The sequence below is a fragment of the Bubalus kerabau genome, chromosome 16 (assembly GCF_029407905.1).
Source record: "Bubalus kerabau isolate K-KA32 ecotype Philippines breed swamp buffalo chromosome 16, PCC_UOA_SB_1v2, whole genome shotgun sequence".
NCBI lineage: Eukaryota > Metazoa > Chordata > Mammalia > Artiodactyla > Bovidae > Bubalus > Bubalus kerabau.
The window spans coordinates 53482970-53508515 of record NC_073639.1 but is presented as its reverse complement, the minus strand read 5'-3'; the positions used below and the strand labels follow the sequence as shown (position 1 = coordinate 53508515).

Sequence of the window (25546 nt, the reverse complement as noted above, 5' to 3'; positions counted from 1 at the left end):
CAAGCCCCTTGAACACTGAACAATATAAATTCCCTGGTTCAGGAACTGTCTCTATCCCCCACCATTCCCTATCTGCTTTCCTGATAAAGAAAACTGCTCCTTAAATTGATCTATTAAGTAGAAGCATGGATTTTTTTTCCTATCTCATAATAGGATCAGCTCAAATCAAACATCCAAAACTGGTACCCCAGAGGCCTGTCTTCCAAATTGGATTTAGAGGAGTTCATTTCCAGGATCAGAAACTGAAGGAAATGGCTAATCTGCTTGTGGTTTCTTGCTCCCATGCAATCGTAAATATTCTCACTTTCCATCTCGGGAGGAGGCGGGCAGGGGCAGCATCCCCCCATCAACTCTGGTAATAGACGATCCCTGAGTAGCCTGGGCAGAACGTCATAAAAGCCCAGTCTCATATCTGCGACCCCTTTAGACCCAGGGGCTCATTTTTGAGAACAGTATGTTGATAGCATTGGAGAGGAGAGAGGAATATGGCTTCCCCAATGGCTCAGTGGGTAATGAATCCATCTCTAATGCGGAAGACACAGGAGACCCAGGTTCAATCCCTGGGTCAGGAATATTCCCTGGAGGAGGAAATAGCAACTTGCTCCAGTATTCTTGCCTGGAGAATCCCATGGACAGAGGAGCCTGGAGGGCTACAGTCCATGGGGTTGAAAAAGAGTCAGACACAACTGACTAAACATGCATACGTGTATATATACTTTCAGATTCTTTCCCATTAGAGGTTTTTACAAGATACTGAGTATAGTTCCCTGTGATATATAGTAGGTCCTTGTTGATTATCTATCTTATATGCGCTAGTGTGCATTTGTTAATCCCAAATTCCTAATTTAAATTTAGAGTTTGGGATTGTTTTTCAGTTTAAGAGATGTTGAGACAAATGGGATGCCAGATAGCTTCCCCAAACTCCTGAGGTATTTGTCAGAGGACAAAAAAGATTTTCCCTGCGTGAAGGTGAAGGCAGTCTGATTTTGTGTTTTTCTAACAAGGTAAATGCCAGGGACGATTCGTTTCTGTCTCATTTCACGCAGCCTTGAGAAATGAGCCCACTTGCACGCTCTGAGATGTTGGCAAAGAAATGATGGAGCTGGCTTTGCTCTTAACACTAGAAATCAGAAATAGCGTTGTCGCTGGCGGGTCCATCCATATGTATTTGTGCCCTGAAGTATGACTCGGAAGAGCTGGAGAGGCATTCCAGAATTGCTTTAGATAATCATAATGTAGCAAATCATCTAATTTATAGATTAAGCTGGCTCAGTCAGCATATCTCCTTGCCCTTTCATCTAAAGAAAATAAAGGGTTGAATGATTGTCACATAGGGACAGAGTCACACAGTCCAGTGTCTAAATGTCCAGAGCATACAATAGAAGGTTGACTGGACCAGGCACCCTTCTGAGAGCATCTGCTTCCAGTGGGTGGCCATCAGTAAAACAGGAGATAGAATTTTCATAGAATTTGACTTATTGCTGACTTCTTTTAGCCTTATCTGAAAGATAATAATTCTAAGGGCTTTGGGGGATAAAAATAACTTTCCATAAGATTTGCCCATAATAACACAACCTTATTTCCATTATGCAGAGATATTTTTTAAAATATCTTAGCCAGACCAACTCTCCTGAGATGTGTCTGCTTCTAGGTGGGACATGGGGAAGGGGAAGGGGGCTTTGGCAGGCTCAGGGTTAAACGGGAGGGGGGTAAACATTCAGACCTTCTCTAGCCAAGAAATTGCTACCATCTTCCTCCAACTACCCATGTCACCTGCATATGATCAGCCCCATCCACCTCACCCTCCCAGAGTTCATTTTTTCTTAATTTATTTTTTATTTTATATTAGGATATATTTGATTTACAGTGTTGTTTTAGTCTCAGGTGTACAGCAAAGTGGTTCAGTTATCCATCTATATCTACCCATTCTTTCTCAGATTCTTTTCCCATATAGGTTATTACAGAAGACTGAGTGGAGTTCCCTGTACTGTATGGTAGGTCCTTGTTATAAAATTCTCTTTTATCATTGTGTTTTTGTTCAGTCACCTAGTCGTGTCTGACTCCTTACGACCCCATGGACTGCAGCACGCCAGGCTTCCCCATCCTTCACCATCTCTCGGAGCTTGCTCAGACTCATGTCCATTGAGTCAGTGACGCCATCCAACTATCTCATCCTCTGTCATCCCCTTCTCCTCTTGCCCTCAATCTTCCCTAGTATCAGGGTCTTTTCCAATGAGTCTGCTCTTCACATCAGGTGGCCAAATATGGGAGCTTCAGCTTTGACATCGGTCCTTCCCATGAATATTCGGAATTGGTTTCCTTTAGAATTGACTGGTTTGATCTCCTTGCAGTCCAAGGAACTGTCTTTGGCACTCAACCTTTTTTTATGGTCCAACTCTCACATCTGTACGTGGCTACTGGAAAAAGCATTGTATACAGTTACTCAAGTACCATCTGTGCTTTGGGCCCTCTCCTTGATTTTAGGTATAAGGCATACAAAAGGTACCCATCACTTAGCTTCAAGATTTTTACAGTGAAGCTGAGAGATATTAGCTGACCATGTTCCTGTATGCTAAGAGGAAGTATTTTACAAGTGATATGGTTACATATTTAGATAAAGAGCTAATTCTCCCAAGAGGAAAATGTTTCATCAGGGAAGGCTTTCAAGTAAAGATAACATTGAAATGGGGTTTTGAAGGATGGGAGGGAGTTTGCTAGGGAGAACAAAGACCTGTGAGTAGTAAAATAATAGTTACTCTTAATTGAGCACCAACTATGTGCCACACATACCTTGACATGTTCAAAATGTCTTATTACTATTAATCAAGGCAACAGTATGAGTTATAGAAAGCCTTATACCCATTTTACAGACTAGGAAAATTGACTCTTCCTGGTATGGGTAGCTTTTGAAACAGGCAGACTGTTCCTAAAACCTGGATTCTGAGTTATCATATCACACTGCTGTTCTGGGAAGAAGCATCTGGGAAGAGAGAGAAATCTGATGACACATGAATGGTTGAAGAAAGTGTGTGTATCTCACCTGCCCAAGGATTGGGATGTGTGTGACTCACCAGCCCTGTGACTTTGGGGCAGATAATCAAGTCCTTCTGAACCTCAGCTTTTTCACAAAGCGAGATGGGCAAGTGTCGTCTCTCCCAGGGGTTTATGAGAATCCCTATCCTTTGTGTTCCTCTCTTTCCTTCTCCTCCTCCTTTCTTCCCAACAGGTGTCTGCTGAGTATCTATTACCTGCCAGATATCTGATAAGCCCTGGAACTGCAGCTTAAATGGGGGCGGGTGAAGAGGGGTTCTCAGTGCTGGAGCCAAGTGACTCAGCCTTGGCCAGTGGTCGCAGGGCACTAAGCTCCAGGCATGGATGGACCAGTGGTCCTCTGAGGAGCCCAGGGCACTGCAGGGCACTGAGCACAGCATTCCTGGGTCAGAGGTCCATGTGCCTCTCCTTGTGTATATCTCTTTGACTCTACTTTTTCTGTATCCCTTTTGGTTTATTTTTGGCTGCACTGGGTCTTAGTTGAGACATGAAGGCTTTTCTCTAGTTGCAGCACACAGGCTTAATTGCTGAGACATGTGGAATCTTAGTTCAGGAATTAGACCAGGAATGAAACCTGCATCCTTATGCATTGGAAAACAAATTTTTAACCACCGGACCACCCAGGAAATCCCTCTCTGCATCTCATGATCTGTCTTGCCATCACCTTGTTCTGTTGGTTTTTATTTCTCTCTGTGTCCTTAACTCTCTTCTCTCCTAGATTAACTCTCTTTAGAAAGCAGTCTGGCTTCCTCAGTCTTCCTCTCTCTGTTGACTCTATCTTCCGCTGTATGTTCTGTCTTTCTTCTTGACGTCTTCCTGTCTGCCTTCCTGCTTTTCTGTCTCCGACTCTATTTAAGCATTTGGTTCTCAGTCTACGTTTCTCTCTCTCATTCTCTGTTTCTTTTTCGAGGGAGGCTGTGCTGGGTCCTTGTTATAGTGCGTGGCCTTCTCTAGTTGCAGCGTGTGAGCTTCGTTGCCCTGTTGCATGTGGGATCTTAGTTCTCCAACCAGGGATCAAATCTGCATCCCTTGCATTGGAAGGTGAATTCTTAACCACGGGCCCACGAGGGAAGTCCCCCTCTATGTCTGTTTCTAGCACCATTTCCCTCTCCGGCTCCCTCTTTCTTCCTATCTCCTGTTCAGACACCCGGAAACAGGACTTGTCCAGGGGATGGGAACCAGCCACAGACCCAGCTACATCTCTCTATGACTGAACCCACCAGGGACCAGATGCTAGACCCTTACAACAGTGCTCACTCACCTTCAATGAGGTCATTGTTGTGACCTTGCATCGTCGGCTTGTCCTATGGAATATTTCTCTCAGCAGCTCTGTCTAATCAGGTTTGGGTGTTAATTAAATGACTGATATTTGCATGCTAGTTTGGTGGCAACTTGGTGTCGTATTAAATTTTAATTTGGCCTAAGCTCAATAAGAAGATTCCTTCAGTCAACAAAGATGCTTGTATTAACAGGTTACAGATGTAATTAGGCACAGCTTGACTGAACTGCTAATAGATTCAGGTACTGGAGAGGAATTAGAAATAAACAGTTACACACTTATTATTCATTGTTGGTGCTGGGGTATGTGAGTTGGCAGGACCACCTGAATTGTGGAAGCTGAGAGCATAAACATGCAGAATCCATCCACATTTAAACTTAGATGTTGTCAACATTTTCTCCCAGTCTCTCTTTTTGCTCTTGTTTCTTTATTTGTGGATCTTTCCCTCTTACCAGTCTCTCTCAGCTTGTGTGTTTGCTGTCTTCTTGATCTCTGTCTGGGTGGCGTAGCCACAATAACAAATCATCATACAATGAATGGGGCTTCTGATGTGGTGCTAGCGGTGAAGAACCCACCTGCTAATGCAGGAGACAGGAGACATAGTTCAATCCCTGGGTCGGGAAGATCCCCTGGGGGAGGGCATGGTAACCCACTCCAGTATTCTTGCCTGGAGAATTCCATGGACAGAGGAGCCTGGTGGCTACCATGCATAGGGTCACAAAGAGTCAGACACGACTGAAGTGACTTAGCACACATGCATACAATGGGTGACTCAAAACTGCAGAAATGTATCCTTTCAAAGTTACGGAAGTAGAAGGTCCAAAGTCAGCTTGAACTTGGGCACAATCAAGGTCAGCAGTGTGATGCTCCCTCCAGAGGCTCCAGGGGAGAATCTGATCCTCACCTCTTCCAGCCCCTTGGCTTGAGGCCCCAGTCACACCAGTCTCCACTCCCAATGTCACCTAAGTGTCAACGTGGATGGATTCTTTTGTATATTCATGTCCTGTGCCTCTATAATGCAGGTGGGTCCTGCCGATTTATGATTGAGCCTGTTGGACTTCCGAAGGACGGAGAGTGATTTGACCATGATGAGAAGTTGGGGCGGTGGTGCAAGAGGGAGAAAGAAAGAGAAAGGAAGAGGAGGGGAAGGGATGGGAGTGGAGTAGGGAGAGAAAAGAGAATCACTATGTTGACAAGTAGAGAAAAAGACAATTTTGAACTCTGAAAGGAGAAGGAATCACCAACAAAAATGTCCCCCAAAGACCAAGCAGGTGATGGATATAAGCAGAACCACTCAGGTGAACACTGAAGTGGAGATGGGGATAATGTGGCCACAAGCCAAGGGGACCAGAGGCCCAGATTCTCCCCTGGCGCCTCTGGAGGGAGCAGTGCCCTGCTGACCTTGACTTTGGCCAAGTCACACTGATTTTGGACCTTCACCCTCCAGCATCGTGAGAGGGTATGCTTCTGTTAGCATCGTCTGGTGGTTTGTTTCAGCAGCCCCTGGAAACTAATTGGCTTCTTCTCTCTGTGTCACATTGTCCTCTGCCTCCCTCCAATAAGGATCTCCACTTGTATTCAGGATTCACCTGAATATTCCAGGATAATCTTATCCCTATAACAAGATGCTAAACTGAATCACATCTGTAAGTCTCCCCCGCCCCTCTTTTTGTCATTAAGGCGACATTTGCAGATTCCAGGGAGTACGGTGTGGATGCCGATATTTAGTCCATCAGTCTGAATGCTGTTCTGTCTCTCTCCTGTTTCTTCTCCTCACCACTCAGAGAAGGGGCCTCTCTTTTTCTTTATTCTTGGTTGCACCAGGTCTTTGCTGTTGTGCCTGTGCTCGGGCTTTCTCTGGTTGTGGTGAGCAGGGAGTGCTCTCTAGTTGGGGTGTGCAGCCTTCTGATTGCTGTGGATTCTCCTGTTGCAGAGCACAGGCTCTAGAGCATGGGCTCAGTATTAATAGTTGTGGCACACAGGCTTAGTTGCTCTGAGGCATGTGGAATCTTCCTGGACCAGGTATCAAACCCATGTTCCCTGCATTGGCAGGCAGATTCTTAACCACAGCACCACCAGGGAAGTCCGAGTAGTGGCTTTTCTAAGGACTCCTCAACTGTTCCATTTTGACTCAGAACCAGAAATTAGCTGGCTTTTTCAACAGACCAGACAGGAACATCTGTCTTGAGCTGCATCTCCTATTTGGAGCCATGTGGATGGAGACCAGAACAGGTGTGCACAAGAGAACCCATCACTTCTCTTAACCTTGACTACGAGCAAGGCTTTTGCCAACGTGAACAAAGTGATCACTTTTGACCTGCCCTGCCACCTCTGGAAAGGTAGAAACCACTTCCTTTCAGAAGATAATTGCCATCAAACTGTTTGGGGCATTAGCCAAGAGCTGGTTCTTTGAAGTTGGGCACTTGACCATCTCTACTGCTTAACAGATGTTGGCCTTGGGCACACCAGGAACCACCTCTGAGCCTCAGTTTTCTGTCCGGTAAAATGGGCATGATAATGGCACCTCTTTGGGGAGTTGCTGTGCATTTCTAGGCTCTCTGTATCTTCCTCTCCCTCTCTTTCTCTGCCTTGTTTCTGTGACTCTGTCTTTATCTTTTCTTGTCTCTCAGCTTCCCTGTTCTCTGCTTTGCAACCTGTGTTTCACTGTCTCTAGCTGTGTCTCTAGCTGTGTTTATTTTTAATAGGTTTTTTGGTACAATCTTTATTAATTTTATTTGTTTATTTTTGCTGCACTGGGTCTTTGTTGCTGTGCACGGGCGTTCTCTGGTTGCCGTGTGTGGTCTCACTGTGGCAGCTTCTCTTATTGAAAAGCATGGACTCTATGGCATGTGGGCTCAGTAGTTGTGGCACACAGGTTTAGTTGCTCTGGGGCATGTGGGATTTTCCTGGAGTAGGAACCAAACCATGTCTGCTGCATTGACAGGTGGATTCTTAACCACTGACCACCAGGGAAGTCCTCTAGTTACGTTTAAAGTCCTCTAGTTAAGTCCTCTACTTCCCCTGCCTGCTGTCACTTTATTCCTTTATTTGAGGAGATGGATTCTCTCTCTGTCTTAGTTGTGTCATCCCTCTCTGTCTGCCTTTCTCTCTCTCACTCACCCCGATGGGGGTTCTGCTCACAGGGCCCTCTGCTGGTCCTCCACAGTACAGAAATAGGAGAGTCCTCATCCCTTTGTTGTTTTAGTTGTTAAGTCATGTCTGACTCTTTTGTGACTATGGATTGTAGCTTGCCAGGCTCCTCTGTCCATGAGGTTTCCCAGGCCAGAACACTAGAGTCTGTTGCCATTTCCTTCTCCAGGGAATCTTCCTGCCCCAGGGATTGAACCTGAGTCTCTTGCTTTGGCAGGTAGGTTCCTTACCACTGAGCCGCTAGGGAAGCCCAATCCCTTTACCCACCCACAGAAGCCTGAAAGATGCCTGTCTTCCAGTTCCTGGCCTGCAAATGGAGGTTTGCACTGACTAATAGCAGACTTCACTTTTTCTTTTCTTTATTATTTATCCAGTAGAGTGTGAGAGACTCAGCCATACATGGAATTGACCCAAGCCTCTTGTATTTTTTATTCACTGGGATGTGGGTATTGTCCAACTCAGGAACCAACACAGCAAAGATAAGTCACACTTGGCCTTCAGTGTTGATTACTGTGGCTCAGGGGGCATCAGTTAAGAGCGTGTGCTTTGGAGTTTGGAAAATCCCGGCTCAGCACCTGCAGGGTGTCACCTTAGTTGAGTCACTTCCGTCTCAGCCTTGGTTTCCTCTTTTGTAAAATTGGCGTAATAATCGTACCTCCCTTTAAGGATGCTCTTGTTTTTTCTGTGTTCGCCTGAGCTGTTCTGCTCATTTATCACCTGCTTGATCTTCGTGGGGACATTTTCCCCTGTTGCTCAGCTGGTAAAGAATCTGGCTGCAATGTGGGATACCCGGATTTGATCCCTGGTTGGGAAGATCACCTGGAGAAAGGAAAGGCTACCCACCCCAGTATTCTGGCCTGGAGAATTCCATGGACTGTATACTCCACGGGGTCACAAAGAGTTGGATACGACTGAGTGACTTTCATTCGCTTTTGTTGGTGACTGTTGCTGCTTCAGGGGCTTCCCAGGTGGCACAGTGGAATCCACCTGTTAATGTAGGAGACGCAAGAGACACAGATTCTATCCCCAGGTCGGGTAGACCCCTGGAGTAGGAAATGGCAACCTATGCCAGTATTTTTGCCTGGAAGATTACATGGACAGAGGAGCCTGGCGGCCTATAGTCCATGGGGTTGCAAAGAGTGGGACGCAACTGAATGACTAAGAATGTGGGCACACTCCTTTCAGAGCTTGAAACCATCTTTTTCTCTGCCAGTCAATATATTGATTCTCTCTTCTCTCCTTCACCCTCTCCACTCTCTTCCCGCCTCCTCCTCTTTCAACCCTTCTCCCTCCATCTTGTAACCACCGCCACCTCTCATCATGGTCAAATCATTCTCCATCCTTTGCAAGTCCAGCCAGCTCCAGTATGATGCCCAGTTTTACAGATGAGGGACTGGAGACCAGCAAAATACTTCCTTTCTTGGGATAACCCAGAAACCTTGCTTCATAAGTGGGAGATGAACCCACATTCTGTGACTCTTATTTCAGTGCCTCTTATAAAGACTCTGCTGACCTTCCTAGTAGCAAGGTCAAGGATGTGAGTTGGGTGTGTAGGATCTGGTGCTTGTCTTTGACTGATAAGTGAACAATGTCTTAAATACTTAAAGGTTATAAAATTCAACCAGAGAGATTGTTAACTTCAGCCAGAGAGAAACTAGGGTTTTGACTCTAACTTAAATCTTGATTTTTAATTTTAGTGCAGAACTTCAGGCACCTCTAAAGTCTGCTCTGCCTAGCCTTAAACTATCATCCCTGTGGACTCAAGATGAAAGAGCACTGATCTTCGTTATTATGATGGAAGACTTATGGACATCAAGGGCAGGAAATTAAGCACCCCTTACTCAAGAGTAACCTGGAAGTAGCGTTGGAACACTTATTTCATTACTAGTCTTCCTACAGAATGATGTTCCCTGCTTTTCAGTCCACGGGGCCACCAACTGCTCCTAAGTTGATGTCTCTACCTTTCAGAAAAAGAGCTAAGACAGACTTCATCCCCTAATTCCACTCCTGTTGTCTCATTGGCTCAGTTTGGGTCACATGTTCACCAATTATCCAATCGAAGGTGGCCAGAGTCACACGTTCACCAATTATCCAATTGAAGGTGGCCAGAGTCGGGGGTAGGGGTGGGGTGGTTCATACTTCCAAACATGGCGGCCAATGTCCATCTTGCTGGTACCAGGGGGTATGGATATCAAGAAATGACAAATTCCTGATGAGTGTCTAGAAAAACACTGATGGCTTCACATCCATTGAACATTCATGACATTACCTCTTACCACACGCCAGACATGAAAGTTGGTCTCTACCTTCGTGGACTTTCCAATCGCTTAGATTTTTCTTGGTTTAGTTCCTTTCACTTTCTAGGAGGAACACTTGTGTTTAGTGTTGTTTCCCCAGCTTAAAGTTTTCCATGCAGGGGTTACAGACACATCTGTTTTATATTTGTACAAATTATGAAAAAAGAATGGATCAAAAAACTTTCTGAACAGCACTTAAAGCCCACTAGTCAGTCCCCCCACCCTGATCTTTTTTGCAGTGACCCCTTTGAGGGGTCGATAGGTAGATGCTTCAGTTCAATTCAGTCACTCAGTTGTGTTGGGCTGTTTGCGACCCCATGAACTGCAGCAGGCCAGGCCTTCCTGTCCATCACCAACTGCCGGAGTTTACTCAAACTCATATCCATAGAGTCTGTGTTGCCATCCAACCAGCTCATCCTCTGTCGTCCCCTTCTTCCACCTTCAATCTTTCCCAGCATTAGGGTCTTTTCAAATAAGTCAGTTCTTTGCATCAGGTGGCCAAAGTATTGAAGTTTCAGCTTCAGCATCAGTCCTTCCAATGAACATTCAGGACTGATTTTCTTCAGGATGGACTGGTTAGATTTCCTTGCAGTCTAGTTAATCTTTGCAACTAATGGATATTCTCTGTCCACAGGTAGAGTGATAATGGAAGTTTCTTCCTGTTTTTTCCCTTCCCCCTATTAGCTATTACCTCCTTGACACAAACACTCTGCTTTGAGCCCAGCTGAATTTTTATTGAATTTTCCTTTAAGTACTGTCTTTTTTGAAACTTCTCTCTTCATTTTCTTCAGGGACCAGCAGGTAGCTGGATTTTGAAAGTATCTACTGTCAGAATAGCATGTTATCACAGGCCACAAAAGTACTATATAAATGGTGGGCTAGGCAGACTTCAGAGATATCTGAGACTCGGCACTAAAATTAAAAATCATGATTTAGGTTATAACCAAAACCCTAGCTTCTCTCTGGCTGAAGTTTACAGTTGTCTTGAAATTTTATCAATCATAAATCGATTATAACATCTGAGGTAAAGGGAGAAAAATGAAATAAAGTTATCACGAGAGTCCCCTTCAGAGGCTGGCATGGGAAAACCAGTAGACAGAAGATGAGCAAACTTGGATCTCAGAGTTAGTTACTACTCCTGGGGTTTCTACAAGAAAGAGAATCCAGTGTATAAACCACCACAAGCCTGTGGTCAGTGTTTATAAGCGTTGGATCTCTTTGTGCATTTCTCCTACCAACAGAGCTTCACATTGTGCAAAACACACTTAATCAGGCTTTTTTTTTTTTTTTTTAATTTAAAAATGCCTATTTTTTTTTATTTTGGCTGCACCGAGGCTTTGTTGCAGTGTGTGCAGTATAAGGGCTTCTCTTGTTGAGGCACCAGGGCTCTGGAGCACAGTCTCTCTAATAGCAGTGTGGGTTTAATTGCCCTGAATTATGTGGGATCTTGGAAATGGCAACCTACTCCAGTATTCTTGCCTGGAGAATCCTGTGGATGGAGGAGCCTGGTGGGCTGCTGTCCATAGGGTTGCACAGAGTTGGACACGACTGAAGTGACTTAGCATGCTTGCATGCATTGGAGAAAGAAATGGCAGCCCACTCCAGTATTCTTGCCTGGAGAATCCCAGGGACAGAGTAGCCTGATGGGCTGTTGTCTTTGGGGTCACACAGAGTCAGACATGACTGAAGCAACTTAGCAGCAGCAGCAGCAGCATGTGGGATCTTAGTTCCCAGACCAGGGGCCAAACCTGCATCCCCTCCATTGGAAGGCAATTCTTAACCACTGGACCACAAGGGAAGTCCCCAAATAATCAGTTTTGTTGGGCATTTTTGCTTGCTTTCCTTGTATGTTTGAGTTTGAAGTTTTAGGAATATGATTTTTTATATACAAAAGTTCCTTTGGTGTTAGTTAGGGTAAAGTTTTAACTTCATTTATAGCAAGAGGTTGGAGAAGGAACTGGCAACCCACTCCAGTATTCTTGCCTGGAAAATCCCATGGACAGAGAAGACTGGTGGGCTACAGTCCATAGGGTCGCAAATGAGTCAGAAACGACTGAATTAGACTCAACAACGACATAGGAAGGGCTGGCTGGCTGCAGCAAAACCCTGGCAGCTACAGCAGTGGGTGTTGACTTGCAAGTTGACAGTCATCTTGGCTGTGCTCCTGGGCAGTCAGTGTTTCAACTCTGCTCACTCAGTGGTAAGAACAGAAGCAGCAGTAGTATGTGCATGTCTTAAGAAGAGACTTGCCAGGAATTAGTCTGTGTGATGGTAGGAGCTAGTAGGACAAGCTGGAAATCCACAGGGCAGGCCACCAGGATGACAGGAAACTGAAAATTCAGATAAGAGATGACCTTGCAATTCACAGGCTGAAGTTCTTTTTTTTTTTTCATGGAAACCTCAGTTCAGCTCCTATGATCTTATCTCCATACCTATACTTTTGTCTCTGCTTTAATGAGTTTTTGGTTTTTTTCATCCCCAGTCCCTCCCTTCCTTAATGGATATCTGAAATATCTATTTGTGTTTGTTTAATCTCCCTGGTGGGAATGGTTTCTGTGAAGCTTGATCTCGGTGCCATTTGATTGTTTACTTATTATCTTCACTCCCAGAATAGAAATTTGACAAGAGTTTTGGGTTGGCCAAAAAGCTCATACAGATTTTTCTGTAGATGGTACAAAAACCCGAATGGACTTTTTGGCTAACAAGAAACGTGGGTTCAGTCCCTGGGTTGGGAAGATCCCCTGGAGGAAGGCTTGGCAACCCACTGTAGTATTCTAGCCTAGAGAATCCCATGGACAGAGGAACCTAGAGGGCTGCAGAGAGTTGAACACGACTGAATGACTAAGCACACACGCGTAAGATATGTTCAGGTAATACTTGGTACAAAATGAATGAGTGACTGCAGTTTATCTAGAGGGGGAAAAAGACATGTACAGCATGACAGTGCTTCAGCTTCTCTAGCTCAGTTATCATGTTTTCAGACTCTCATTCTAAATGTTCTGTTCTGTTGACAAGTAGCTATTAGTTCCCAATTTAATATCAATGTAAAGCAAATCATCTGTATTTAAAAGGGAAGAAAAATAGTACTTATCACATAGATTGTTGAGAAGGTTAAGGTGGCACTATAATTACACGTGTCATCTCTCGTTACTCTTATTCTGCTTGTTTCTTAAAACTATAGCTCAGAGGAATGTGAACTCTGCATCCTGGTCTCTGTCAAAAGTGAACCGTGAAAAGATAAAATGGGTAGGAACAGAATTTCAAGAAAGATCTGAGTTGATAGGAAAATTTGGAGTATCCCTGAATAACTCATTTGGAAAATAAATATTTGCTGTATCAAAAAATATATATTTTAGTGACTTCCCTGGTGGTCCGGTGGTTAAGACTCCATGTTTCCAATGCAGAAGGCATGAATTTGACTGCTGCTTGGAGAACTAAGATCCCACGTGCCACAACTGAGGGTTCACATGCTATAACTGAAAAGACTCAGAGTCAAAAAAGTTTTTAAGTAAAAAAATTGTATATTTATATATACACACACACACTCTAAGACTCATTGGATTTGACTGTGTGAACCCTCAGTACTTGCACTTCGGCCATTCTGGGAGTCGGGCTTCATGTCCCTTGTCCCTTTTTTCCTACTCTGTCATTTTAGTCACATGATGAACTCTGGTGCATTGCACTGTGTTCTTTAAGAGGTGTTTATACAGTCCTTGGGGTTGCAGAAGAGTCTGACATGACTTAGTGACCAAATACCAGCAGGGTGGTGGTGTCAAGTGCCCCAGAGATAAAACCACAGGAGAAACAATCAAAGAAATTATCAGCGTTTATCTGGCGAGAAAAGAATAAGACTCATGGCTGGGAGGAAGGAGAAGGGATGGGAACTCTTTCTTAAGGATTGGAAGGGTCACCATGTCAATGGAGTCTTCTCTCTCTCTCTCTTTTTTTTTAAATAAATTCCAAAGTAGAAGTTAAAAGGCTATCAGCTTTAGCTCAGGTTTGTTATTGTTGTTGTTGCTTAGTCACTAAGTCGTATTTAACTCTTCTGTGACCCCATGGACAGTAGCCCACCAAGCTCCTCTGTCCATGGAATTTCCCAGACAGGAATACTGAAGTAGATTGCTACTTCCTCTGTTAGGGGAATCTTCCTGACTACCAGGGATAATACCCAGGTCGCTTGCATTGCAGGCTGAATCTTTACCACTGAACCACTTGGAAAGCCCCTTAGCTCAGGATAAAGAACCAAAAAGTATGGCCCAGTGCATAGAGCAGGGATCAAACTTTCAAGCACCAATGTGTTGATCTGATCCTGGCCTCACAACTTGCTAGCTCCTTGAACTTGGGCATGCTAGGTGCTACTGTTGCTGCTAAGTTGCTTCAGTCGTGTCCAACTCTGTGCGACCCCATAGACGGCAGCCCACTAGGCTCCTCTGTCCCTGGGATTCTCCAGGTTAGGCATGCATATAAACATGTTTGATGTATTGACTCATTTAAGCCACACAACTTTTTGAGATGGATATTACACACTCACACACACAAATGCTATTTATTGTGTGACTTTACAGATGTGGAGACATTAGGTAATTCACCTCAAGTCACCCAGCTCATAGGTGGTAGATCTGCAGTTACCCATAGGTGCTTGCTGGCACCAGAGCCACCCATTGCCAGCTCTGTGAATGCATAACTGAATCTTTAGTGTGTTGTGTAGATACAGGGCTGTCGACTTTTAAAGAAATGCAAATGTTACAGTTGGGAGTTAAGTTTCATTTGGGGCAAAATGAAGCCTGTAGTCCAGGAAACAGTACCTCAAATAGCTCTGAGAACCCTCTCCAAAGAGGAGAGGAGGAGGGTGAAGGTCAATATATATGTGATTTTGATGAAGAGGGAATTCATGCAATCAAGCATTTATCTTTGCCAAAGATTTCTGCTAGTCATGAGGAGCTGATGTCACCATGAAGGGATTAAGTGCTTTTTTAGATATGTGCTCAGTCACTTCAGTCATGTCCGACTCTTTGCGATCCCATGGACAGTAGCCCACCAGGCTTCCCTATCCATGAGATACTCCAGGCAGGAATACGGGAGTGGGTTGTCATGCCCTCCTCCATGGGATCTTCTCCACCCAGGGATCAAACCTGTGTCTCCTGTGTCACCTACATTGCAGGTGGATTCTTTACCACTGAGCCACCAGGGAAGCCCCTTCTAGATACGAGGAGATGAAAAGATTGGGTTCATAAAATCAGTTTCTGAAAATATCTAACTATCTGAAGATCTTTCCTGCCAGTTCCCCCTCATCCCCAGCACAGTGTCCCTCATTCCTGATCTCCACCCTAAACTCCTTTCAGGGGGTATTGAAGGGTCAGCAGGTGCAGTAGCACGTGATTTAATCCTTGTAGAAGTAGATGACAAGTGCCCATGCTGCTGCTGCTAAGTTGCCTTAGTTGTGTCCGACTCTGTGCGACCCCATAGACGGCAGCCCACCAGGCTCCGCCGTCCCTGGGATTCTCCAGGCAAGAACATAGCAAATACCAATTTGTAGTGGACAGGACATTCTTAAAACTATTAGAAAAAGTACCCCTGGCTACTGTTTTTCTAGTAAAGGGATTGGTTTATTGGGAGAAAGCTTTTTTGAATTCTCAAAACATATGCATTTCCAACCATACTCCCATGGCTTCTTTTCTTCTATTTACTAAGTTTCTTTGAAGTCTTTTGGAGGAGAAAGAAAAATGTGATTTCCAGGGTGTGATTATATTATAAACTTTGAGAATCTGTCTTTCAGGCTAAAGAATGGTCTCATGTCTTTGTGTTATTAGGAAGTGTATACTTTGCCAATGAACCTTGGCTTCCGTTAACACCAGAAACCAGTCAGGCATTGTCAGCCTGGGACCGGATTTTTTCATTCTTGGAGAGAAATAAATAAAACACGATTACTTGCCCTGCAAGAGAGTGCCTGCCAACTTCCTCTGCAATAATTAAGTTTTCAGGCTTCACTATCAACCTGACCAGACACTAATGAGATGCTAAAGTGTTCAAAGAAGTTTCATTAACATTTTAAAGCTTTCCTTGCCCTAGGGAAGCATCTTGTTTTCAAATATGGTCTCTGATGGGTAAAGTAAGGCAGAGTATCTTCTGATGGATGGGCTGTCAGAGGAAATCTAATGTGACCAGCTGCTTGCTCAGAAATGGAAAGGAAATTAATCAATAAGTAGGACTTGACATCACCTCTAGGGAGTGTCAGCAGCATCCATCCAGTAGCTGCAACTCCTGGATGCAGTGACTACACAAGAGGTAAGTGGTGGGGCTGGAACTGGAACTCAAGCACAGGGTATCCTACTCTTTGTGCTCATAACTACTCTCTTGTTGCTGTTCAGTCGCTCAGTCGTATCCGATTCTTTGGGATCCCATGGACTGCAGCATGCCAGGCGTCCCTGTCCTTCATCTCCCAGAGCTTGCTCAAACTCATGTCCATTGAGTCAGTGATGCCATCCAACCATCTCATCCTCTGTTGCCCCTTCTCCTCCTGCCCTCAATCTTTCCCTGCATCAGGGTCTTTCCCAATGAGTCAACTCTTGACATCAGGTCATTTTGCCTCTAATACAGAAAAGTAGATTCCTCTCTTGGCCACTGACTCCAGGACCGTCAGCAAGTCAATTCAACTCTAAAGAATCTTAGCTTTTCCTCTTAACAGAAAAGGTAAGCTCACACTACCTCGCATGCTCTATTGTTCTATGAATATGATACAGTATCATTATTTATCACACGGTCAATCAACAAGAGTCCATGCTTTCACGTGCTCCTTGAGGTAAAATGGGCAACAGCAGTCAGTAAGGCATTTTGTACAATTGACACTTTGTCAAGCGCAAATCGTGAAGCAGATGTAAACACTATTATTACTATCATTGCTGCTCCTGGAATTAATTCAGAGGGTTCAGTGGTCATGTCTATCAGTTCAGTTCAGTCGCTCAGTTGTGTCTGACTCTTTGTGACACCGTGGACTGCAGCATGCCAGGCTTCACTGTCCATCACCAACTCCTGGAACTTGTTCAAACTCATGTCCATTGAGTTGGTGATGCCATCCAGCTGTCTCATCCTCTGTCGTCCCCTTCTTCTGCCTTCAATCTTCCCCAGCATCAGGGTCTTTTCAAATGAGTCAGTTCTTTGCATCAGATGGCCAAAGTATTGGAGTTTCAGCTTCAGCGTCAGTCCTTTCAATGAATATTCATGACTGATTTCCTTTAGGATTGACTGGTTTGATATCCTTGCAGTCTAAGGGACTCTCAAGTCTTCTCTAATACCACAGTTCAAAAGCATCAATTCTTCAGCGCTCAGCTCTCTTTATAGTCCAACTCTCACATCCATACATGACTACTGGAAAAACCATAGCTTTGACTAGATGGATCTTTGTCGGCAAAGTTATGTCTCTGTTTTTTAATATACTATCTAGATTGGTCATAGCTTTTCTTCCAAGAAGCAAGTGTCTTTTAATTTCATGGCTGCAGTCACCATCTGCAGTGATTTTGGAGCCCCCCGAAATAAAGTCTGTCACTGTTTCCATTGTTTCCTCAGCTATTTGCCATGAAGTGATGGGACCAGATGCCATGATCTTCGTTTTTTGAATGTTGAGTTTTATGCTAGCTTTTTCACCCTCCTCTTTCACTTTCATCAAGAGGCTGTTCAGTTCCTCTTCAGTTTTTGCCATAAGGGTGGTGTCATATGTGTATATGAGCTTATTGATATTTCTCCTGGAAATCTTGATTCCAGCTTGTGCTTTATCCAGCCCAGCATTTCGCATGATGTACTTGGCATATAAGTTAAATGAATAGGGTGATAATATATAGCCTTGACGTACTTCTTTCCCAATTTGGAACCAGTCTATTGTTCCATATCTGGTTCCAACTGTTGCTTCTTGACCTGCATACAGATTTCTCAGGAGGCAGGTCAGGTTGTCTGGTATTCCCATCTCTTGAAGAATTTTGCACAGTTTGTTGTGATCTACACAGTCAAAGGCTTTGGCGTAATCAATAAAGCAAAAGTAGATGTTTTTCTGGAACTCTCTTGCTTTTTCAATGATCCAGTGAATGTTGGCAATTTGATCTCTGGTTCCTCTGCCTTTTCTAAATCCAGCTTGAACATCTGGAAGTTCACGGTTCACATACTGTTGAAGCCTGGCTTGGAGAATTTTGAACATGACTTTGCTAGCGTGTGAGATTAGTGCAATTGTGCAGTAGTTTGAACATTCTTTGAAATTGCCCTTCTTTGGGATTGGAATGAAAACTGACCTTTTCCAGTCTTGTGGCCACTGCTGAATTTTCCAATTTTGCTGGCAAATCGAATGCAGCACTTTAACAGCAGCATATTTTAGGATTTGAAATAGCTCAACTGAAATTCCATCACCTCCACTAGTTTTGTTCATGGTGGTGCTTCCTAAGGCCCACTTGACTTCTCATTCCAGGATATCTGGCTGTGGGTGAGTGATCACACCATCATGGTTATCTGAGCCATGAAGATCTTTTTTGTACAGTTCTTCTGTGTATTGTTGCCACCTCTTCTTAATATCTTCTGCTTCTGTCTCTGGGATGCTAACAAGTTAAACCAGAGGGAATTCCATGGTGATCCAGAGGACTCGGCACTCTCACTGCTATGGCCTGGATTTGCTCTGGGGGCAGGGAACTAAGATCCTACCAGCCGTGTGCATGTGTGCATGTTGAGTCATTTCTGTCATGTGCAGCTCTTTGTGACCCCATGGACTGTAGCCCGTCAGACTTCTCTGTCCATAGGATTCTCTAGGAAAGTATACTGGGGTGGGTTGCCATGCCCTCCTCCAGGGGATCTTCCCGACCCAGGGATTGAACCCGTGTCTCTCATGTCTCCTGCAGTGGCAGGCGGGTTCCTTACCACTAGTGCCACCTGGGAAGCCCTCAAGTCATGTAGTGCAGCCAAAAACAAACAAATAAACAAACACCTAAACTAGAGAGCATTGTCCAGATGTGTTGAGGACCAAAGGGGCCATACCTTAGCTACGTTTAGCCCTTAATAGGCTCCTTTTAACTTGAAAAGATGCTAATAGTCACAGCATTAAGGCTGTCAAAATCTCCATTTGTCACCATTGTTCTAACACAAAGTGACACTTGGAATTCTGTGGCCAGACTGTCCTGCAGTCGCTTAGTCCCAACCTCTCAGCCTCATCTTAACCATGGCACATAAAGCTGGTCAGCCCTTGGGGGCCCCTTCTGCGTGGAGCTTGGCTTTACCTCTTGGCTCTGTCTCAGAAAGCTGATCTTTCCATAAAAGAACTCACCAGTGGACTGCCTGCTTTTGCAGAAGAGAGAGTGAAGTACATCTGAAGATGTGTGCAGGAAACTCGAGTTTTCCCAATGCAGGGATCCCCCCTAGTGGACAGTAAACAAAGCAGTGGCCTGGCCCTTTGCCTGGTGAGGCCAAGATGGGTAAGCAGCTCCTGGGCAGGTGGCCTGAGGACCAAGGAGGGCATTTGTGCACTTTTCCAGTTCCAGGAGGGACCTGATCCTTCCTTCTCTCTGCTTGCCTCCAGGAGTCCAGAAGGTTTTTATGTTTACTCCTTTCTGCCCTTGGATCCTCTTTTTTTAAATATTAGTATTTTAAAAATAATTTTTAGTTATTTATTTTATTTTTGGCCATGCTGAGTCTTCATTGCTGCTTGGGCTTTTCTCTAGTTGTGGCAAGTGGGAGCTACTCTCTAGTTGCGGTGCACAGGCTTCTCACTGAAGTGATTTCTCTTGTTGCAGAGCACGGGCTCAGGGGTGTGCAGGCTTAAGTAGTTGCGGTTCCCAGGATCTAGAACACAGGCTCTGTAGCTGTGGTGCGTGGGCTTAGATGCTCCACAGCGTGTGGCATCTTCCCGGTCAGGGGTCGAACCCGTGTCTCCTACATTGGCAGGTAGTTTCTTTATCACTGAGACACCAAGGAAGACCTGGAACCTGTTTTTGTTTTTAAAATCAGGTTATGTGAACATTCAAAATCTATCCCCCATCATCCATCCACTACGCGACCCCCTGGGCTTTTTGCTTCTTCTTTAGTCCTGTGCCCCTATTTTAATCTCACCATCAAATACTCCATTCCTTTCTATTTTATGTTGGTAGTGATGCATTTCAAGCAGTCTTGGAACTGTGGTTATATGTCAGTAGATACCCTGCACAGGCAGCCATACAGCAGAGTACAGCATCTGAAGTCTCATGACATAGATTCAAATCCAGGTTCTACTATACTTTCTGTGGCCTTGGGCTAGTTGTCTCATCTGTTCAAGGCTTGGTTTCTTTCTTATATTTAATTTGTATTTTATATTGGAGTATAGTTGATTTACAACATTGTGTTAGTTTCAGGTGTTCAGCTAAGTAATTCAGAAACACATGCACATCTATCCATTCTTTTTCAGGTTCTTTTCCCATATAGGTTATTACAGAACATTGAGTAGAGTTTCCTGTGCTACACGGTAAGTTCCTTACCTGCTAACCTTCAAGTTGCAAGCTTTCAAAGATGTGAATGTGCATTCACATACTCAGTCATGTAAGTTAGTTCATGTGTCTGATGTGTATTGTCACGTGTGTGTCCTCTACAAGTGGCTGTGCTGTTGTGTACTTTACTATAGTAATACTGTATAGAGGACAGTCTACAGTATCTTCATCTCAAGCCCAGAATGTCATCTATGATAAGAAAAAAAAAGAGCCACCACCCAGACATCACTAGATTGTTTCTTCAAGAGGGTACTGTGCTCAGTCGTGTCTGACTCTTTATGACCCCGTGGACTGTGGCCCACCAGACTCCTCTGTCCATGAGGATTCTCCAAGAAAAATCCTGTAGTGAGTTGCCATGCCCTCCTCCAGGGAATCTTCCCAACTCAGGGATCGAACCCAGGCCTCTTGCATTGCAGGCGGATTCTTTACCATCTGAGCCAAGAGGGTGGATAGAATGGAATCCAGCAAGGAACCAGAACCTGTGCCATCAACATCAGGCATAAGTGACATTGCAGTTGCCCTCCATCTCCTACTGCTGACAGTCCTTCAGCTCTAGCATCTCTCACCTCCTCTCCCTCCTCCAGTCACTCACTCTTCTTGCCTGTTCACAGAATGCCAGCCCCTGTTCACCAGCTATTGTACTGTACTATTGTACAGAACAACACTCTGGGACTCTACTGTAAGATTAGAAATGCTTTCTTTATTTTTTATGTTTGCTTTTTATGTATTATTTGTGTGAAAAGTATTATAAACCTATTATAGTACAGTACTATATAGCCAACTGTGTTAGTTGGGTACCTGGTCTAACTTTGTTGGACTTATGGACAAATTGGACTTATGAACATGCTCTCATAGCATAACTTATTCAAATGTAGAGGGGACTTACTGTACAATTTGTCCTTGCCTTGGTTTCTTAATCTTTCCAAAATACTCATTCTATGCAATGAAAGTGCCGTTTGGTTTGTTCTAGGGCCAATATGAGATTTTCCAACGTTCCCAAGTTTTTTCAGATCATCTTTTAACCAGAAAGGTGAGAGTGGACAACTGAATTTACTGAATGATTCCCAGGCACCCAGTTCTTTAAAGTGATGGATACAGCAATCGTCTAGGATATAAGTGATTTTATCTCTATTTCAGTTGGAAGAAAAGCTATGACAAACCTAGAAAGTGTTAAAAAGCAGAGACATTACTTAAAGGTCTGTATAGTCAAAGCTATGGTTTTTCCAGTAGTTATGTATGGATATGAGGATTGGACAGTAAAGAAGGCTAAGCACCGAAGTATTGATGCTTTCAAGCTGTGGTGTCGGAGAAGACTCTTGAGAGTTCCTTGAACAGCAAGAAGATTAAAGCAGTCAATCCTAAAGGAAATCAGTTGTGAATATGCATTAGAAGGACTGATGCCAAAGCTCCAATATTTTGGCCACTTGATACAAAGAGCCGACTCACTGGAAAAGACTCTGATGCTGGGAAAGAGATTGAAAGCAAAAGGAGAAGGGGGCAGCAGAGAATGAGATAGTTAGACAGCATCACCAGCTCAATGGATATGAGTTTGAGCAAGCTCCAGGAGATGGTCAAGGACGGGAAGCCAGGTGTGCTGCAGTCCATGGGGTCACAAAGAGTTGGACATGACTGAGTGAGTAAACAAAAGTCTCCATTTCACAGTAAGACTGAAGCTCTGAAAGTTTCTGTGCCAAGATCATCCATGTAATAAACAAGTAAAGTGAGGTTTGAGTCCCATTCGCCCACTCCAGTGTCTGTGCCTTGTCACCTGTGATGATAATGAAATTCTTAGTTTTTTAATTCATTTATTCATTTATTTTTACCATTCTGGGTCTTAGTTGCTGCACAAGGGCTTCTCATTGCAGTGGCGCCTCTTGTTGTGGAGCAAGGGCTCTAGGCGTGTAGGGCTTCAGTAGTTTTGGTGCATAGGCTCAGTAGTTGTGGCCCATGGGCTTAGTTGGTCCGAGGCATGCAAGATCTTTCTGGACCAGGGATCAGACCTGTGTCCCCTGCATTGGCAGGTGGATTCTTTAGCACTGGACCACCAGGCAAGCCCACCAACCCATGATGATGAACATTAAGGAAACACCTAATGAACTTCATGGATGTTTTAATTGGCTGCTGCATTGGTGGGAGAGCCCCCTGAATCATGACTGAACCTCATTTTCTTAAAGGATGCTGAAGGGTTAAAGTGAGCATACTAAGATCAGTCAGAGGCTTTGACTCTCTGGGGAAGTGTCGGGACGCAAACACTTCTGCATGAAGCCAGATGGATGTTAAACATCTCATTTCACCGCGTGCTGAAGATAAAGTGAACAGCAAAACAAAAAATACAAAGACAAAATGAAATGGGAACCATTTAGAGGGGGGATTTCTCTGTAAAGAAGACATCCCTTGAGGGTGAATCAATACAGGCTACTCATCTCCTGCATTGTACATGGGTTCATTAAAAAATCAGTGGCCTCACCAATCAATAAAGCTTCGGGGACCCAGGCCTGTCTGACAACCCAGAGGGTGCAAATTGCACAAAAGTAGATGGCTACTCTCCAGGAAGAAGGAATTTTCTCAAGTCAAATCAATAGACCCACATCTCCAGGCTGCATAAGCTGGGGAACATTAATGGAGTTGTTTCAAAAAACCAAGGCTAATAAGCTCTGCTGTTATTCGATTTAACTTCAAAGATCCTGGTGTAACCTTACCTGAGGAGAGCAAAATCAAGTAGGGAAGAAAAGCGTTTTTCACCTGCATCCCCGGGAAGGCCATGTACCAACAGAAATCAATGATTTTCACGTGCACACACCACCTTTGTAGAATGCATGTTTCAGGGATCGACTTGCAGATGTAAACTGAAAGCTTTGCCTCAGGGTGGAGTGTAGCCTGCAGCCTCCAGACATGGTCTTCCTAAATCCTAGGTATAAATGCAGCAGCTAGAATCCTTGTTATAAGTCTTGCTGCTGCTGCTGCTACTAAGTTGCTTCGCAACCCTATGGACCATAGCCCACCAGGCTTCTTTGTCCGTGGGGATTCTCCAGACAATACAGGAGGGGGTTGCCATGCCCTCCTCTTGGGGATCTTCCCAACCCAGGGATTGAACCACATCTCTTATGTCTCCTGCATTGGCAGGCAGGTTGTTTACCACTGGTGCCACCTGGGAAGCCCTCTAAGCCTTGAGATCTTAATTTAGGATTTCTCAACCCTGCCATTTGCAGTCTGATAATCCTTTATTGTAAGGGTTTATCCTATCCATTGTACAGTGGGTTTTTTATTTTTATTTTTATTCATTTGGCTGCACTGGGTATTAGTTGTGGCACACACAATCTTTAGTTGCAGCATTTGGCATCTAGTTTCCTGACCAGGGATCGAACCTGAGTCCCCTGCATTGGGAGCACAGAGTCTCAGCCACTGAACCACCAGGGAAGTCCCTGTGCAGTGTTTCTCAGCATCTTTAGCCTCTTCCCCACTAGATAACAATGGCAACCCCTTGCCTGAGTTGTAACAAGCAAACATGCCTCCAGACCTTGCTAAATGTCCCCTGGAAAGTCTTTTACCCTCAGGTGAAATTGTTCCTGGGTAAGAATTGAATTTTACTTGCAGAAAAAAAATTGTGGAAAAAAAAAGAATATCTTGAACCTTATAAACTAATATTTAGGAGGTTAGGGCTTTTGGGATGATAGGAACCAGAGATAAAACTATGATTAGACACTTCCTTTTTAAAAATAATTATTTATTTGGCTGTGCCAGGTCTTAGCTGCAGCACTCAGGATCTTCAGACTTCATTGCAGCATGCAGGATCTTTATTTAGTTGCGGCATGTGGGATCTAGTTTCCTGACCAGGGATTGAACCCAGGCCTTCTGTACTGAGAATGTGGAGTCTTAGACACTGGGCCACCAGGAAAGTCCCTGGATACTTTATTTTGTTTGTTGTTTCTATGTACCAGTTTTATTTCTCCAGATAAGCTTCTTCACAAAATAGAGACCATGACCATGAGTAGACTGAAGCTCGTACCTGTGCAACTCTGTAATAAGCAAGGAAAAGAATATTTTCCAACCAAGTTCAATCCAAAAGCACCAGGAAGGAGTCTATTCCAGCTTAAGTAACAAATCTGCAAGTCTCTCTGGAGCTGTCTGCGTTCAGGGGGAGTTGACAGACTCCAGTTGGCTCATATCTTCTCCTGTTGGGCAGGGGTTTCCTGCTAAGGAGAAGAAAAGAAACTTATCCATTCATCCATCCACCCATCCATCAATCATGTACTTTGTACTATTCACTGTCTTGAGTGTTGAAGATATAAAGATAAATAGCTCACCTGTGTCCTGCCTCAGAAAGGTTTTCAGTGCAGTTTATTAGATTTGCAGCTAAACTGGGATAATATCCTACGTCATTTCAGCAGATGGTGATAAGAAACTCTATTTTAGTGATTTGGAAAATGATTGAAAAGGGTCTGGAAGTAGATATGGGACTTATGAGGGAGCAGACAGAATTTGATTAAGAAGACAATGAGAAATAAGGCATTCTCACAGTTGAAAAAACCTTGGCCATTTTCTTCCCCACAATTTTAAACTTTATTTTATATTGGGGTATAGCTGATTAACAATGTTGTGATAATTTCAGGTGAACAACAAAGCCATTTGGATGCATGGATCCATTCTCCCTCAAACCCCTCTTCCCTCCAGTCTACCACATAACATTCAGCAGAGTTCCCTGTGCTCTACAGTAGGTCCTTTTTGGTTATTGCTTTGGCCAGTTTTTAAATAAAATTCCCCAAATGCTTGGGAAAATAGAAGAGATAGCAACTGTCTCAAAGCTCACCTTGTAGGGCAAGTGTCAGTGATGATACTGGTGGATAAGAGTCACCCCAGAATCCTACCAATGCCCCGCCCTCAGATAAATACTGATAACTGTTATCTCAGTGTCAGGAGGAAGCTGCAAAGAGGAGAAAACAAAAACTCGTTAGAACCACCGAGATCCAAGATGGCAGAGGATTTGACATCCAGTGAACCTTGAGCCTCATTATAGTCTTGGTATGGTACACCAGGGCTTCCCTGGTGGCTCAGATGGTAAAGGATCTGCCTGCAATGTGGGAGACCTGGGTTTGATCCCTGGGTCAGGAAGATCCCCTGGAAAAGGGTATGGCAACCTACTCCAATATTCTTGCCTGGAGAATTCCCAGGACAGAAGAGCCCGGAAGGCTATAATCCATGGGGTTGCAAAGAGCTGGACAGGACTGAGCAACTAACACTTTCACTTCCTCAGTACATTAGCTGAATGACATAACCAGCCGGCA

At 44.2% G+C, this 25546-nt stretch overlaps 1 long non-coding RNA gene across 1 annotated transcript in view; it reads left to right on the top strand.

Moving 5' to 3' along the window:
• Positions 1–25546, top strand: part of LOC129629981 (uncharacterized) — a 32493-nt gene that overhangs the window by 4374 nt on the left and 2573 nt on the right. The window contains exons 3-4 of the long non-coding RNA XR_008703444.1: positions 16375–16467; positions 20186–20242. This is a non-coding gene — a long non-coding RNA (uncharacterized LOC129629981). The remainder of the gene's footprint in view (positions 1–16374; positions 16468–20185; positions 20243–25546) is intronic.